Raw genomic sequence first — 18155 nt, 5'->3', positions numbered from 1 at the left:
TTCCAGGAGCGTGTTTAGGACATTCTGAGACTAGAGTATAGGGAACTTCAGTTTTTTTTTCTCTTGGTAGCCAGGCTTCTCTTATAATGTCTTATTTGATGTTTCTTTACAGTTGAGTAATGGCCCAAAATATTGAAATTAAAATGAAACACATTTTGATTATCAGATATTCAGCTGATAGGCATCTAGGTTGATTTTATTTCTTAGCTATTGTGTATAGAGAAGAAATGAATGTGGATATTCAATGCTTCCATAATAAGAAATAAAGTAAGCATAAAATAGGCATAAGCCAGACTTATGTAGCTTTATCATATGATAATTCTATTTTCAGTTCTTGAGAAAGCTCCAGACTGATTTCCAAAGTGGCTACACTACTTTAAGCCCGCTCCAACAGTGAGTTAGAATTCCTAAACTCATGGCAGCATATGGTATCATTTTTATTCTCAACATACTGGAGTAAAGTGGAATCTCAAGTAAAGAACATAAATACTAAGGTGACAAACATTCAAGCAAGAAGCAGAGTCATGGAACTGCAGAATGACAGAGTCATGAAGGGGTCAACCAAAATGATGTGTGCATGAATAAGTCACACAGAAACCTGAAGTTGTGCAATCCAAGTAAAATGTCTAAGAAAAATTAATAACACATATAATATAAATGAACTTGTGAAAGGGAGAATACTGGGAGCTTTTTAATCAGGGAAAAATGTGGGGTTCAGAGGAAAAATATAGATAGAGGATAGGATTAGACAAAACTAAGGACATAAAAAACAAATATAAAATCCAACTGGCTTTTAAGCTAAATAAATAAAACAAAAATGTTTAACAGAGGTACCCTGCATGAATAAACAATGCTATAGCCAGAGAATATGGCTTATCAATTGGAAATCTCAGTGTCAGGCGTTATACCTCCCAAGGAATACAAATCAACATGGGCTACTGCTGTCTCTCTGGGTCACCCACCATAATTAGACCCTATTGCAAGAGAAATCACCCCCCCCCCAGTGACCAGGAAATGTTCTTCCTGCTGACTACCTTACAAGGTTTTTGGAGGTGCTACGCAGACTACTGCGGGACAAAAGGCATCAGAGTTCTTTGCCAGCATCAGACCATACGTACAAGTCTGATCTACTAGACAGTGTTTTCTACCAGTGCAGTAGTCACGAGACTATTAGTGGGAACAGCAAATTCCTCTCTTGATTGTGTTAGAGGCCTGATCAACAAGAGGGAAGTCATACCTAGTACTACAAACATAATGAAAACCCATGCTAGAAAATAATAGTCTTAGGTCGGGAAACTTTTAATGTTATTTTTCTAATTGATAGTATTGTCAAATGTCTCTAAATCTGTTATTAGAGAGTCTCTTATGACAGTGGGTTATTCAGAGACTCCTAACTGTTCAAAGTGCTAGACTGAATGACTTTACCTGCTCAGTCATGAGGTAGGGCTCCTGTAGCAACTTCCCCGAGGCTCAGGAAGCTTAGCAGAAGGGGACGAGAAAGAACAAGAGGATAGAAAAGAATGCTGTGAATTCTTGTTTTCTGAAGATGACATGGATGTTGTACACGGGAGCTCAAAACAGCCACGCTACCTTTTAGGACTTGCTCAAGACCTGCATGAGTAAAGAAAATATGTTTTCATTAAGTCAAAAGGAGGAATAAAATTGTGTCTTTTTCAGGTCAATCATTGGAACTGAGAATCATCATGTTAAGTAAAATAAGACAGACTCAGAAAGGAAATAGCATATTTCTCTTTTTTGTGGTATCTGAAAACAACCACCAAAGGGGGAAAAAGGGAACATTTTTAGGAATGAAGAATTGGAAAGGGAAAGAAAGATTGAGAAAGAGGTACAAATGTATATGAGATTAAAGTAATCCATTTTAAAACACTTTATTTTTTTACAACTAATTAATACAAAATAACAGAGAATGAAAGGAACAAAAATATTCTGTCATTCCCAGCAGAATGGTTGAAGTTGGAAAGTACCAAATTAAGTAAAACAAGCTGGACACAAAAGGATAAGCATTACACTTCTTAAATACATGTGAAGAGCTAAAAATACTGACTGTTTTTCCTTATGTCTCACTGTGTTCATGAAACAGTTTTATGCCCGTATTTTATTGAATTTATTATTAGGTGTTCTGCTAGTGAGAGGTAACCCGAATCCACATGATTAAACTAATTATGCAAATTCATAGAATTCATGACATTTTCATTCATGTACATAATAGTTCATGTCTATTTGATCAGATTACCTATCCCGACCGGTAGACACCACCTTTCTGTTCAGCAAAGGGGGAACTATAGAGAGAAAAGTATTGAAGATTTCTGTTGAGTAGTGGGTGGAAGACTGGCAACGTCAGATTTACCATGCACTTCTCCAGCTAAACCTCAGCACTGCTCCCTTAAAAGGCCTCATGATTTTCAAACATCTCAGATATTATTTATAATAGTTTACACATACATCTAATGTTTTCATTTCCTCTGTCTCCACCCCTGCTTCTATTTTATACTAAATAGATACACTAGATTGTGATAACTCTAGAGACTCTTGCCTGTTTAACTGGAATGTCATTGTGTCCTCCCCGGTCTCCTTCTCACTCTTCTCTGAAATATTCATATTTTGGGGAGAGGGACATGTATACATCATCACAGTTGCCATCATTTCACTTGGTAATGGTGGAAGCGAAGCCGGTGATATAAATTCAGTTGCCCTCAGTTCTATGTAAGGACATTTTATTCTCATTCTAATTTTTCTTTTTGCAATTTTCTCGCATCTGGTTTTGTATTTAGTGATTAAGTTATATGGAAGTCCCTTAGTCTTTTTAATTTTAGCCTGACTCACTCATTATTTTTAATTAAACAGAGTATGTGCTGTTGGATTTGTGTTTTTTAATCAAGAAAACGAAGCAGAGCAATTAGTACCTTGAAATTATGAGCAAACTAACACATATACTTCTCAGCAGACATTGATTTTTTGTCCTGACTCTTTTATATTCTGAACAAAGACAGAAACTCATAAAAAAAAAATCCTCTGCCTTCAACTGAGTCGACTGAGACAACACAGCCTCAAAGACACTAAAGCTAATTACCTACAATAAGTGATTTGAAGCAGAGCCAATATGAGATTGGGGAGTAAGCAAATTAAAGTCACTATTATAGAAGTCATGAAATGAGACAAAAGAAGTGAGGGATGGGAATATAACGCATGGGAGAAAATCATATGGGAGATTAGGAAAATTACATTGCTACTGTGCTTTATTCTCCTTAAACTGAGTGACCTCTGGCCATGGTTTTGAAGTTAGTATTTATGAGAACACAGTGTTGCTTTGTGCTTGATGCCGTAAGGGTTAATCCTTTTTGTCCTCTGAGCCTCATCACCTTTCCTCATCTCTTCCCTCTGGTATAGATAATTAGATATATGGCAAGAAAATTATATGAATGTGTCAACTCAAAGAGAAAGGGTGCTGTGTGTTGTCCTTATCCAGCTGAAAGCAGGATTTTTCCCAATGTCATAGCCTCTTCATCAGTCACAGAACTGCTGGGTTTACCATTAATAATTCTTCAGTTGATAAAGGGATGTGCTGTCAGAGAGCAGTGCCAATATTTGTTGAATTGCTAGCCCCAGAAGGCTTGGACTTCATTTAGTTAGATGTCTCTATTTTGGTAGAAAGTCATTTTTTTCATGAGCTCATTATAATATGCTAACATACATTAATGATATGTATTATTATACCTGGTCTATGGTTGTAATAAGCTGTATGAGTGGCTGAAAATGGAGCATAATTCAGACACCATTCAGGATCTATTCTATTTATATAAGAAAATGATGATGCTAATATCTAAAGGATTCTAATGAATGCACATTTAATTTTTAAAAAGCGCTACATAAAATGCTAACAAACATTTCTGTTTGTTTGGAAAGGTCAGTAAAACTGGAGAGAAAGGGAAATTACTTCAGTTAAATAATTTAGCATTAAAATTTTTATAGAGATTCTTTTTCGTAAATTTTTTTACATCTGGCATAACTTAAATGACTGCAGCATTTTAGACAAAGTAGGCATTTTAAACATTGGTCCATGTCAGTATATTGTACTAATTAACACCATTTTTATTTTACTACTATAAATAAAACTAGCGGTATGTTTTCCAACTGATTTCTAGTTACTAGAGCAATGGGATAGGCTTCACTTACCATGAGAAAAAAAAATACTTTCAGTAGTTTAATTAGAAAAGAATTTACTGTTTAGAGCTGACTTAAGACCCATTTATTGGATATGGAAAATTGATGGAATATAGAAGACTTGAGATGGGACCATCCAGGAATGGCATCTCAGAGAGCACTACAGACATAGCTGGGCCAGCGAGTGATGCTTCACCCATGATGCAATGCCACCTCCCGACCTGAAAGCTGAAGTTCATTTGTCCACTTCAGAGCATAGAAGTCATTTATCTCCTTCTCATCCTCACACACACACACACACACACACACACACACACACACACACACACACACACGCATGCTTAGCATTGGTGTTGTAAGTTGTGCAAGCTGAAAATCATTTTCTATTCACTTTTTATGTGAGATTATTTTTTCTTATGATAAATATTACTTAAATATAGACAGACTGCAGTGATGAATGAAAATATACTAATTCTTTTACCAGTGGGGCACAAGGCTCAATTTTTAATGCTAAAAATAAAACCTTAAATTTAAAATTTCCTTATGATAATTGTCAGCTTTAAAATAAACATAAATTTGTCATGAGTAGGAGTCTTTTGCTTCTTTCACATTATTTGAGAACTATATGGTTAATCTTTTGTAAGTAACTAAATACCTGGCAAGAAGCAAAATTAAAAAGAACATTTTCTTTATCATTTAAATTATCATACAATCATTTAATATTTGAATACAGAAGTATAACTCCAAGTTCTTAAAAAGAAAAGAAATAATTAGATTTGCTAAGATAGTATCCAGACGAAAGAAGAGAGAAAAATGTTACCAAACAGTAAACAGTGAGAAACTGCTAATCTCCTGAGGTAAATTTTTTCTGCAGTAGTAGAAAGACTTTGCATATTCTTCATGACATATTTCAGTAGTCCATATTTATCAGGAGGGTAGATTTTGGATAACAAAATATACTTCACTATGTGATCCTATTAGCTGTGTTCTGCTCTTTCTGATATAAAACAAAACAAAAAACTTGAGTACCAAATATTGACATTTGCTAAAAGCATTGGAAAATTACTTCTCTCTTGTACAAATGACTCTGTTATTATCATATTTGTTACTCGCAGTTTTCTAAGTTATATTTCTGTCACCTGGAATTTATAAAAGTAAAATCAATCTTTAAAAACTTTTTTCATTTTTTCATTTTCATTTTCATTGTGGATTTATTTTGAAACTGATAAATATAGGAGGATTTTGAAGGACGAAAAGGAGTGAGAAATGGTGAAATTGCTAACTTTACTTTCGTATACCATTCAGGACAAACTACAAAGGGGTGGCATAAACCACAGTGTAATGAGCCCTCCCACATCAATAGCCAATCTACAAAATGTCCCATAAACTTTCTACAGGCCAGTCTGATATAGCTACTTTCTAAGTTGAGGTTTCCTCTCCCTGACAACTACTGCTTTTGTTAATCAGTATAAAAATATCTGTGATATTAGGATACCTACACTAATTACAACATTCCTTATCTCCTTTATTTCATGTGGCTTAGTGTCACAAAACTTGCCTTTGAATACATAAAAATCAGTTACGTTCTTATAATGTTCATTTTCTTATCTATAATACATACTTTACCATTTTGAAGACAGAATAAACACATAAATACAAGTGTCGGAGGGGAATTAATTCAGTTTCTGGAACACAATAGATTTCCAGTAATTGGATGTTAAACCCATCCTTCTGCTATGATATTAGTAAGATAATTTGAATACAAATATAGAGAGCTTATTTTATACTCTACAGCAGAAACTTTCCACCAAAGACGTTTTCCCTAGAGGCCGCTTGAAAGGACTGGGACAGACTTTTATTGGTAGAACCATTATAGGAGTTGGCTTCTCTTGAGTTGAGATCAGGCTTCATTGGCTTCTCTTGAGTTGAGATCAGGCTTGATATTTTCCAAAGCACAAGGTAACTGCTACTCTACTCACACAAAGACTTTTAAGACTCAAAATATCAGTATTTGGCTTGTTCTAAAAGAACGTACTTTTTTGTTTTTGTTTTTGTTTTTTGAGACAGGGTCTCTCTGTGTTAGCCTTGGTTGTCCTGGACTTGCTTTGTAGACCAGGCTGGTCTTGAACTCACAGTGATCCACCTGCCTCTGCCTCCCGAGTGCTGGGATTAAAGACGTGTGCCACCACACCAGGAGAGAACATACTTCTTAAGGCATAGATGCACACTGCTGACCAGGTCAATAAATGATGTATGACCTAATTTACGTTTTTTTTCTCTGACAATGACTTAAAGAATATTTCTTCTGGATTTTCTGCCTATTGCTTTGTATTCATTGTTCCAGAAACAGAGTTGTTGCAGTGCTGGCCCTTGGCAAAAGCATCAAAGGAGGAGTATGAAGTCTAAGCTTCTCTGGCAGGGGTGGGGTGGTGGGGTGGTTGTGGTGGTGCTGTCAGTATGAAACTATGGCTCAAGCTAGATAATTATTTCTTTACAGCTCCAATTTCTGACCTCAGACATGTAATGTATAGGGGAAAATTACAAAGAGAGCACAGATTAGCTACAAAGGATGGAGCAGCACTGTAATAAAAATGTCACCATGCAAAATGACTGACTGTTGATGACCCGGTGCAGGAAGTAGGTAGACAGGGTACCTATTTACTTGATTTACGTGACACGAAATATAATTGCCATGATTTATTTAAGGCAGTAATTCCTACGTTTTTGAAAAAATAAAGCCAGCCACACAATGAAGAAATTCTCTTTCATGAGAGTAGTTTAAATGACCTAGGCTTTCTTGCATCTTTCTATCAGATGTTCCTCAAATGTCTGTTGTTTCGTTCTAAGTCACCAGTTGCCCAAAGAGATGTAGACAGGGCATGATGTATAAATTCACAAAATTTCTGTAAGCTCACCAAAATTCATTACTATAAACATAATTTCAATGTCCTAAATATGTGCAGTTAATGTGTCATGAATATAAAAACCTGGCACATGTCAAAGAAACTGTAATTTTTCCTGTAGAAACAGTAGTTCATCCGTATATTCCATTCTTTGTACAGTTGTATAGTTTCCATTTTCTTATTGTCAACCAAATCCATAAAATCCTAAGTTAGCACATTGTACTAGGGAAATTTCTAACTCTGTTCTACCAATTGCACTTATTTATACTGAGATAATACGGAATTAATAAAAAAATTACAGGTGCTATCAAATGGCTTTGTTGGTAAAAACCCTAAGAAGTGTGAGGACCTGAGTTTGCTTCTGGGAATCTATGTGTTGGTAAGAGAGAACCAATTGTAATAAGCCCTCTTCTGTTCTTTGCTTGCATGCTGTGGCATATTTCCCCTTCGTCCATACAAATTAACAAATGTGATTAGTAAAGCAAAAGTACAGTACCCTGAGCTATATTTCTGGTAAAATTTCCTATGAGTTGCAGAAGAGAAGCAAGAGAAAAAAAAAAGCCAAGAAGCCTAACAGAGTTGACTTCTGAAAGGCTCTACCCACCAGGACCTAGAAACAGATACTGAGACTCTCAGCCAAACATTGGGCAGTAAGTAGGGTGTCTTGTGGAAAAGTTGTCGGGGCGGGGGTGGGGGGAGGGAAGGAGAAAACTACTTGGATGTGACTGGAGCTTCACAAGAAGCCCAACAGAGCCAACTAAGCAGGGCCCAGAGGGGCCTGCTGAAACTGAAGTACCAACCAAGGACCATGCATGGACTGGACCTAGGCCCACTACACAGATGTAGTCAATGAGCAGCTCAGGCTTCATGTGGGTCTTCTAATAAGAGGATCGGGGCTGTTTCTGACATGAACTCTCTTGACAGCTTTTCAACCACTTCCTCCTGGTAATACTGCCTTGCCAGGCCATAGGGGAAGAGGATCAGCTTATTCCTGATATGACTTAATGAGCTGGGGTGGATGACAAAGGGGGCTCCTCTTTTCTGAGGAATAGGTATGGAGGGATGTGGTTATTACCAGGATGTAAAGTAATAAATAAATAAATAAATAAATTGATTGATTAATTAATTTAAAAATAATTTGGCAAAAGTCTCTGTATCTCACTTAGTCGGTGCTGGTGAAAAAAATGAATATAATACCTAGTTGTTTTGAGATTTTTACAAGATGCACTCAAATTTATTTACTGGGTGTCTGAAACATAGAGATGTGGTATGTAGGTATTACCTTTCCTCTTTAAAAAGTTTAGTTCCAGGTATGGTGTTGCATGCTTTTAACACCAGCAATGGCAAAGCAAAAATGGTCAGATAACTGAGGACTTGAGACCAATTTTGCCTATATAGTCAGTTTCAGATATGCCAAATCCATATAATTTAAGGAAGGAAGGAGAGAGAGAGAGAGAGAGAGAGAGAGAGAGAGAGAGAGAGAGAGAGAAGGAGGGATGGAGAGATACAGACAGACAGAGAGATGCAGAGACAGAAAGAGACACACTCACAGAGAACACAGTAAGCAAGCTAGCTCATTGTATAAGTCCATCTCAAAGGATAAAAAGATGAGTTTAATAAGTTCTTTGATCATGGTGAACCATTATCTCATCATTTTCATTTAAAAACAAACAAGCTAAATCAAATGTTAGTTACCAGTTACCCGTGAAGATTTCCCATGAATTTGTTTGGAATTAAGAACTTAAAATTTCAGCTAAATGTTTGTTATCATGTGTTGCCTTCCTCCTGAAATCTCATTATTCTGTTTGCTTAGAAAAATAAATTAGCTATTTTTTTCTCATCAGTTGCCACACATGAGATTGTCTTTTGTGTCACTTGACAACAATGAGATCCTGTTATCAATGCGCTGTGATGGCTCCTAGGATTCCCGATTGGAAATGACAATGCTAGTTTGTGTTTAGGCCATCTTCATCTGTTCTCATTTTACATTCCTCTTCATCTTCTCATCCAATTTATTCTCTCTCAGTCTGCATTGCCAGAAAATGGTAAAAGAAAGGAGATGGGTGGAAAATATTTCGTTTTCTATGCATGATGTTTTTCCTGACTGGGCAAGAAATAAACGGTATTTTCTAGCTTCCTCTTCCTTCTTTTTTACTTTCGATTTCTTCTCCTCTGCTATCCAGCATCTTACCATCTTGCAATTTAAAAACTCTTTGCTTCTATCAGTGCATAATTCAATGTGTTGACAAAAATCTTTTCAATAGGCTTATTTTTAATAAGCTTAAATTTTAATATACTTTCATTCTTCGCTTAAGATCTGAGCTTGTTTTATGTGGAAAAATATAATAGGAACTCAAATATTTGACTGTTGTAGCATAGGGCACTGGTGAAAAGAAAGAAAAGAGTGAAAATAAAATGTGAGTGTGTGACCGTATGGTTAAGTTTTTATTTCTTCCCAATGTTTAGCTGAGATGAGTCATGCCAGTTATCCATCCAGGTGTGTGAAGAGCCTAAGCAAAGGCAGACATATCTCATTTCACCACTGTTCTCTCTGGAATTAGCTGACTTAACATAAACTTTACTGTTAAGAGTCTCTGTCTGTTCTGAATCTGCAATAAAGCAACAAAAAAATTCCCTGGAGGATTTTTCATCCTGAATATTAAGATAAAAGAATTAATTAATGAGAAATTGTAAGTTAAATTGTGAGAGCAAACACTGAAAAAAAAAAGGTAAATCAAATTGTAAGAACAAACACTGCAAAAATAAAATGAGGCACAAGTCATGTGACAAAAACTCAGAACTTACCATTATGATATCGACTCCATTGTTATTCTTTTGTTTCCTGCTAGAATCATAAGTAGGAAGAAATCAATCCAAAGTTTACCATTTCTTGGTGTAGTGCAGTGTGCAATGTATCAAGCTGACCCCAACTCCCAAATTTTCCGGGGTACTTGAACCTCTCCTTATTTCAGATTACACTTGGAATGTTCGTGGATCACCGACTACTGGGAGACCTATCAGGAGCAGAGGGTGGGCGTTTACTGAAGAGGTCTTCAAAACTTACCCGTGTTACACTAAAGAGTAAAACACAGTTGCACATTTCTTCTTCCCTTGCCCACAGTGTGGCCAGGTAATGTGCCTTTCTAATGAGCGGTGGGTGGTAGGGCTCTTCAGGGCCCAGAGCACACACTGAAACATTGCTCTAGACTTCTCACCCTAGCTTAACTGAAAATTTTATATTGTAATTTGGAAGATTTATTTTGAAATTTATAATGTCTTACACATTTTATGTCGGCGAAATGAAATGCAGTGTACAATTTACAGTGGTCACTTGCAGTTGGTAGCTTTAAGCGATCGACTGTATTATTAATTAAAATGAGAAAATTGGCAAACCATCTCTCAGCAGATCTATAGAAACTCTGGTTGCTACTTTAATTCAGAGATGCCTAGGAAAATAGAAGTTATACTTCTAGGTGCCAGTGATTTAATATTTATGTTTTACTATTTTATTTCTCTCTCTCAGCTTACTTTTAGGGTCTGCTTTTTAAAAAAAAATTTTTTTTTTAGAAAGGACTTCATGTAAATCTGGGTTGCTCTGATAATTGAAAAGGAAAGAGAGCTGTAACTTAATTTACTTCTTCAGTGGCTGGGTAACAGCAGACATCCCATAATGATGCTAACCACAGGGGGTCAGGGTGAAAGATGGCCCATTGGTGCTTTGATTACCACAATGAGCTTGTATAGGCATTGCTGATGTATGGTTATTATTGTGTATTCACTCACATCTTTATTGAACTCCATTATGGAGGTTTATTGCAGAGTTGCAGCATTAGAAGTGCTAGGAACAGCCAGAAAACCCTGAGGAAAACATAGCTAAATTGTGGACTAAATTGTTTATTTAAATAGAAGAAATAGTCTAGTATTAATTAGAGAGGAGCTTATTTTTAACTGTGAGAGCTTGGGCTTTCTGCCACTCATTGGTGGGGTTATGGCTTAAAATGCAACCAACACAGTACAAGTTAAGTTTGTGTAAAACAACCATGTGGAAGAGTGGGGTAAACAAATTTATTACCTTTCAACAATTTTATCAAATTGTACATGGACATCTTAGCCATCTTTCATTGAAATTATTGATCCCAGTGGCATGGCATCTGTTTCCTTACTTCTCAGCAAGGAACCGGATGTCATTTTTTTTTTTGGCAGTTTTTCTTTCTTTCTTTTCTTTTTTAATTCTTTTTATTTTTTATTTATAATATTTTTTCACTTTATTCATATCACATCTCACTTGTTATCCCATCACTTGTATCCTCCTATTCCTCCCTCCCTATTCCCCTCCCCAATGTCTGTGACTTAAGAGGAACCTCCTCCCCCTGTATATAATCATAGGGTATCAAGTCTCTTCTTGATAGCCTGTTATCCTTCCTATTGGGACTCTAGGTGAGAGATGCATGGGAGAATGGGGAACTATAAGGATCCAGAGGGTCCTAGAAACTTACAAGAAGAACCTTATGATGGGCGGATCTGGGACCAGGGGTTCTGCTCAAACTATGGCACTAACTTAGGACAATACGTGCAGTAAACTTCAAACCCTAACTCAGATCTAGTCAATGGACATGACATTCTCCACAGCTGAGTGGAGAGCAGGGGCTGACTTTCACAGGTGTCACTTTCATGGGACTAAATTTCTCTGTCAAACGCTGATGTCAACATTAAACATAAGACATTAGTGTCTTCCAGTGCAACTTGAGGTGGATTCCTTCAGTTATAAAATCAAATATTCTTTCTTACTGAAATTGAATTTTCTACATACTTTCACTATTTAAGTAGAATAATATTCACTTATTGAATAAATGAGTCAAGATATAATTATATAATTACATGTTTAGGATTTGTAATTTCCAGCACCCAGGCAGCATTAGAAAGCAGAGTTTGAGGCCAGCCTGGCCTACAGAGTGAGTTCCAGGACAGCTACAGTTACACAGAGAAACCCTGTCTTAAAAACAAACAAAAAGATAATTACATTATAATTATACCTAAAATTAATTTTATTATTTATAATTAATAATTTCAAATGACTCATTGAAGTGAGTAAATTACAAAATTATTTTTTAATAATATAAAAGATTGAGTAATAAGGCAACTTCATGTATGGATAATAGATGAAAGTTATATTAAAAACTTAAATCCAAGTGTCTGGCAATGCTAGCCTTAGTCCATAAAGTATACTATATTTCAAAGTCATCCATACCTTTTGATGTTAGGCAAACATAGGGCATCTTTGCATATTCATGTTGTCTGAACTAAGAATTCATGGGCCTACTGGCTCTTTTCCCAGGACATTCATCTATACTGAGGAAATGTGAAGGATATGGTAATGATTCTACCCTCAAGAGAAAAAAAAATATATATATATATACTCCTTCTGTCTTCCACTTGTATATTACAACTCACTAATAATGCAGACTGGCTCTGGGTCTACATATTACCCCTGTATGACATAAGGGCAAGTGTAAACTAATTAAATATTCAGAATAAATTAAAACACATGTACATTTCTAGCAACACACACTTAGCACACCATGGAATTTCATAAAACTTTCAACCTTACACTAAACACATTTAAAAATTAGTTTGTACAACTTCCGGAATCATACATGCATACATTAGGGTCTATTTAGCTTGCTATTTTGCCTTGCTGTTATTGTTTTTGTCTCGGAGCAATAAGAATCTTTGTTATGTCTAAATGCCACACTGCAACAGACATCGTTAGCCTAACACATTCTCCTTAGCCAAATACATTTTACTGTCACACTTTCAATCTTCTACATATTTAAGATTTGTACTTTCTCTAATTAGGACACTACTACAATATTTCCAAGAAATATTTACATCTTTAAATGTGTATGTGTGTATGTGTATTTATGTATATGTACATATATATGCTGTGATGTGTGTATGCATGGTCATAAAACATGCAACAAAACTGATTATGTCACTATCAATTCAATCAATGAAATCCATCAAGATTTATACTAAAAAAACAAAATTTATATTTAAAAAATATAAGACAAAATCAATCAAATTTACATTAAGAAAACATAAAGAGATTCAAGATGTGTTTACCACATATTTTAAAGCACATAGCATTCTTGAAGACCTTGAGAATAAGAATAAGTCAGCATCTATTTTAGTGCCATAAACCAGGCACCTTCTCAATAAAAGATGAACAATTATCATGTTCTAGGATTCTGCCTGGCACTTTCCTGTTTGTGCTTTATCCATGAAATGGAAAGGAACTTCAAGTTTTCTTTTAGTTAAGAGTTTGCCTAGGCTATTACTCCATTTTGTTTCAGTCATTTGAAATGGTATAATAATATTATTAATGTAAAAATTTCAGAATCAAACTGAGAATATTGTTTTACAATAACAAAAACATGAATATCTATTAAAGATATTTTTAAGTACTATATTATGTCAAAATAGCAATACCTTTAAAAATAATTGTATAAATAGAAACAATATCAGCTATAGTTTGGGTAGATACAATTTCAGTACTCATACAGGGTTAAACATATTCTTTTGTATCTACAGAATGACCATTTTCCTTCTTTTATTTTTATTTAGTTATTTTATTTTGAGAGTTTCACTTATGAATACTGTATATCATTTCCACCACTCTCTCTCCCAAGTAAATTCTCGATAATCTTTTATACCTTCTTAAATTCGTGACCCATGTATTACTTACAGAGTCCATTTAATTTGCTTATATTAATTATATTTAGGCCTGACCACCTGGGTTTGCATAGTGTAGCAGTCATCTGCTTCTAATAATTTTTACCAATATACCTCCCATCCATAATCCCAGATACTTGCTAATTATCATCACCTGGGCCAAGTCTCCATCCATGCTGGCCATGTGTTTCTCCTTCACCTAACCCATGGTACAGTCTTCTTCTCCTCTCCACTCCTCCAGACTCTCTCGCCCGAGATTCTCTTTCTCCCCCAAACCCGGAACCTTAGCCATGCCCATTCCATCTGCCCTGCCCAGGTGTGATGGCCTTTTATTGGTCAAACACGTTAGGCTCTTAGGCAAAGCACAGGTGGGGCAGAGACAGCAAGCAGTAATTAGCATCAAAATACATCAGACCAACCTCCAACATCAGCAGAAATATGAGTTTTCCTCTTTTTACCTTTTTTTTTTCCTGCCAATAGCTAGCTCACCATCTAGGAGTGCGGTTTTCTGACGTCTGTCTACGGATGCTGGCATGTCATACAAGGTTTGTACCAACACACACCCCACCTCCACTCTCCCCACACCAGTTCCTCACCTCTGCTACCCTTCTCACCTCCTCCCCAACCCAGTCCACTCCTTCCACGTACTTCAGATATCTATTTTTCCCCTCTTTTCAGTGAGATTCAAGTATCTTACCTTGGGGTGTTCTTGTGTGAAGCTGTAGTACCTTCTGTATTGCTGTATAGATAGTCCTGAAAAACAAACAAATAACAAACAAACAAACAAGACCAGTGTGCAAAGCATGACAAAGAAAAAAAACAATATTTTAAGTTCTGAATATTTTAAGCACTTTTAATATTCTGTAATTAAACTCCTTCCCTCAAGACTTTCAGAATATGATATAAACATTCAATTAAAATTTCTATTTTTAGTTAGTCTTTTTATTGGAACATTCTGGAGGAACATTCTGTCATTATTTATAAAACATAACATATAAATAGATTATTGATACTATAAGCATTTTTGACATAAAGATCTCTCTGAAAGGTCTAGTAGGGATTCTGAGCCAGATAGAACTTAATTTGCTAGCTAAATTATTCATGTTAAAATTTTATTCTACAATTAAATTACAAGAAATGAGGAATGTACATCTCATCTAAAAATTGCATCCAAATGTAGATTGCCTTATGTGATGTTTCCTAAGTGACATGAAAACATTTTGTTTGCTCAGTCTTTTCAGTCCATTCAGTTTGAATGGGTGAATGCTTGTTCAATTCAGGTAGTGATCTGATGATAGACCAAAACAAAACTTCCAGTAAAAAACAACAAAAACCACAATTATACCAGAATCTAGCTTGATGAATCCCTGGGTGTATTTGAGTTTATTTCAAGTGTGTGGATGATGGATGACATGCAGGAACGCAATTAATAAAAGGCATCATGTTTCTTGAAAATCCTATCGCAGCACAGGTGATGGCCACCAAAGCCGCATCACTGGAGCTTCCAGATCAACTTGCTGGCAGCTGAGTGGCATAGAACCTCTCCCAGTCAGAGACTATGTATTGCTTTTATTAAGAGAAGAAAGAGGCCTTTTGAGTCTTGTTGCTATCTTATTTTCCCGATGTTGTAAGGTTTTTTGTGTGTTTTGTTTTGTTTTTGTTTGTTTGCTTGTTTGTTTTATCTTCGAAAGTTAGTGTCTCTTCTCTCTATCAGGGAATATTTGGGTTAAAAGGAGATACCTATACAGTACCTTAAAAAGTCTAAATTTTTTTGTTGAGTCTTGTACTTATCACCATGAGTATTCAAATCTATGAAGATTCTAAAGAAATGAATAGGAACCTAAGAAATGTTTTGAAATTTATAACCTACAGAAATTGCTTCTCATATTCAAACAGCTGTTAAGTTCTTTCCTTAAGTAATATAAATAAGTGATCATTTACAAATCCTGTGGTTGGTAGAATTCAAAACATGGAACATGTTCATGAGCTCTATGTTTGTATGTTTGATGTTGGTATACATAGAAAACTCTTGATTTGTGCACATTGCTTCTGTATTCTGTAACATTGCTGGGTGGTTTCTCACGTCTACATTTTTTCTGATAGAACTATTGGGATTTCTAATGTACAGCATCATAGCACTTGCTAAGATGGATAATATGACTCCTTCATTACCTATTTGTATCCGTTTAACTTACTTCTCTGGCCTTGTTGCCTCAGGAAATTATTCAAAGAAAACGTTAAAGATATTGGAGACAGTGGACCACCCCCTTCTTATTTTTAACTTCAATGGAATTGCTTCAAATTTTTCTTCATTTAGGATGATATTGGATATAGATTTCTTATATATAAATTTTATAATGTTTACATATATTTCCTGTAGCAATTTATTCTGTAGATCTTTTTCAAGAAAGTGTATTGGATTTTGTAAAAGGATTTTTGGAATATATTGAGATTATCATGTGATTTTTTGTGTTTTAATCTACTGATATTTATTTCATTTATTGACTTGCTATGTTCAACCATCCCTGAATTTCAGGGACAAAAGCTAACTTGGTCATGATGTGTAATCTTTTTGATGAATGTCTAACTCTATTGCAAGATTTTACAGATAATTTTTAAGTCCTTGCGTACTAGGGATATTGACCCATGAGTTTTCAGTTTTTGTTCTGTCTTGATGTGATTTGGGTATAAGAGTGATAGTGGCTTTGTAGAAGGAGTTTGGGAGTGTTCTTTCTGTTTCTATTTTTAAAAATAGTTCAAGAAAGACTGGCTGTAGACCTTCTTTAAATGTCTGATACAACTCTACTTTAAATCTATGCAGTCATGTATTTTTGGCAAGCTTTTTGTTCTTGTTTCAATCTCCATATTTATTACAGGTTTTTTTAGGTTGTTGATTTCTTCTTGTTTTAATTTTGGTGGTTGGTCTCAATCTAGAAATTTACTCATTGTTTTATGTTTTCAAGCTAAATGAAGTACCCACTTGTAAAAATATTTCCTTATAATATTCTAAATTTACTCAGTGTCTTCTGTTTCATTCCTGACTCTATTAATTAGGATCTCCTCTTTCTTTCTTTTCACTAGTTTGACCAAGAGTCTTACAATTTTAACTCCTTAAAAACAGCTCTTAGATTTGTTGATTTTTATTGTATTTTTTATTTCATTGGTTTCTATTCTGATTTTTACTATTTCTAGTCATTGACTGGGTTTGTATTTGGTTTGTTCTTGTTTGTCTAATTTTTAAATTGTATCAATAAGTAATTATTTCTTTCTGATTTTCAATGTGAGCATTTAGAGTTATAAATTTTCCTCATAGGATTGCTTTCTGTGTGTCCCAGAAATACGTGTGTGTTGCTGTTGTGGTTGTTGTTATTTTTCCTGCTTCAGTCCAGTCGATGGACGGGAACTTTATTTGGTATTTGGTCCCGGGGTCACGCGTCAGGTATGGCCCCAGCTTTATTTGGCCTTCTTCTTGGGGCGCAGGTTGTTGGTGTGGCAGCACTTCTTGCGGCAGTTGACTGCACGGAGTGCAGACATGCGTGGCACTTGCCGCAGATCATCTTGATACAGTTGTACTTTTGAGCCAGCTGATGAAGGGACTGCTCGGCGATGCCAACACGCAGGCGCAGCACCAAGTGCAAGGTGAACTCTTTGTGGATGTTGTAATCTGACAGGGTGCAGCGGTCCTCCAGCTGCTTGCCAGCGAATATCAGCCTCTGCTGGTCAGGTGAGATGCTTTCCTTGTCCTGGATCTTGGCCTTGACATTCTTGATGGTGTCACTGGGCTTGACCTCAAGAGTGATGGTCTTGTCCATCAGGGTCTTGACGAAGATCTGCATGTTGGCATCTGCCGCTCGGCCACCCCGTTGAGAAAGAGAGGGCTTACTTGTGTTTTAATTTTCATTTCACTCCAGGATTTTGTTTTACTTTTATGTTCATTTTTTTTCTTTGACTCATTCATCATTCAGCAATTATTTACTCAATTCCCATGAATTTATGTCTTTACTAGAGGCCTTTTTTGCTGTGTCAGCATTATGGTGTTTTGCAGTGTGGCCAGGCAGAATACAAGAAGCAATTTCAACCCTTTTGAATTTGTAAAGAATTTGTGTCCCAAGATGTGGTCTAATTTAAAAAAGCTTCTATGTGGTATTGAGGAGAATGTGTATTCTTGGTGTTTTAGACTGAATATTCTGTAGATACTTGTTAATCCATTTGATTAATAACAATTAATTCTGATGTTTCTCTGTTTACATTTTATCTAGATGACCTATTGAAGAAAGTAAGATACTGATGTCCTGTACTATTAAACATTGCATTGATTTGATAGTTAATCTTTGTCTT

At 35.6% G+C, this 18155-nt stretch overlaps 1 pseudogene across 1 annotated transcript; it reads right to left on the bottom strand.

Annotated features, from left to right (window-relative positions):
• Window positions 1–17236: 17236 nt before the first annotated feature.
• On the bottom strand, window positions 17237–17678 carry LOC311595560 (ubiquitin-ribosomal protein eL40 fusion protein-like; annotated as a pseudogene). Its single transcript has one exon. The product of its transcript is annotated as a ubiquitin-ribosomal protein eL40 fusion protein-like (transcript).
• Between the last annotated feature and the right edge of the window lie 477 nt (window positions 17679–18155).

The sequence above is a fragment of the Acomys minous genome, assembly GCF_964271855.1.
Source record: "Acomys minous genome assembly, chromosome: 4".
In the NCBI taxonomy this organism is placed as follows: domain Eukaryota; kingdom Metazoa; phylum Chordata; class Mammalia; order Rodentia; family Muridae; genus Acomys; species Acomys minous.
This window is presented reverse-complemented; position numbering and strand designations above follow the sequence as displayed.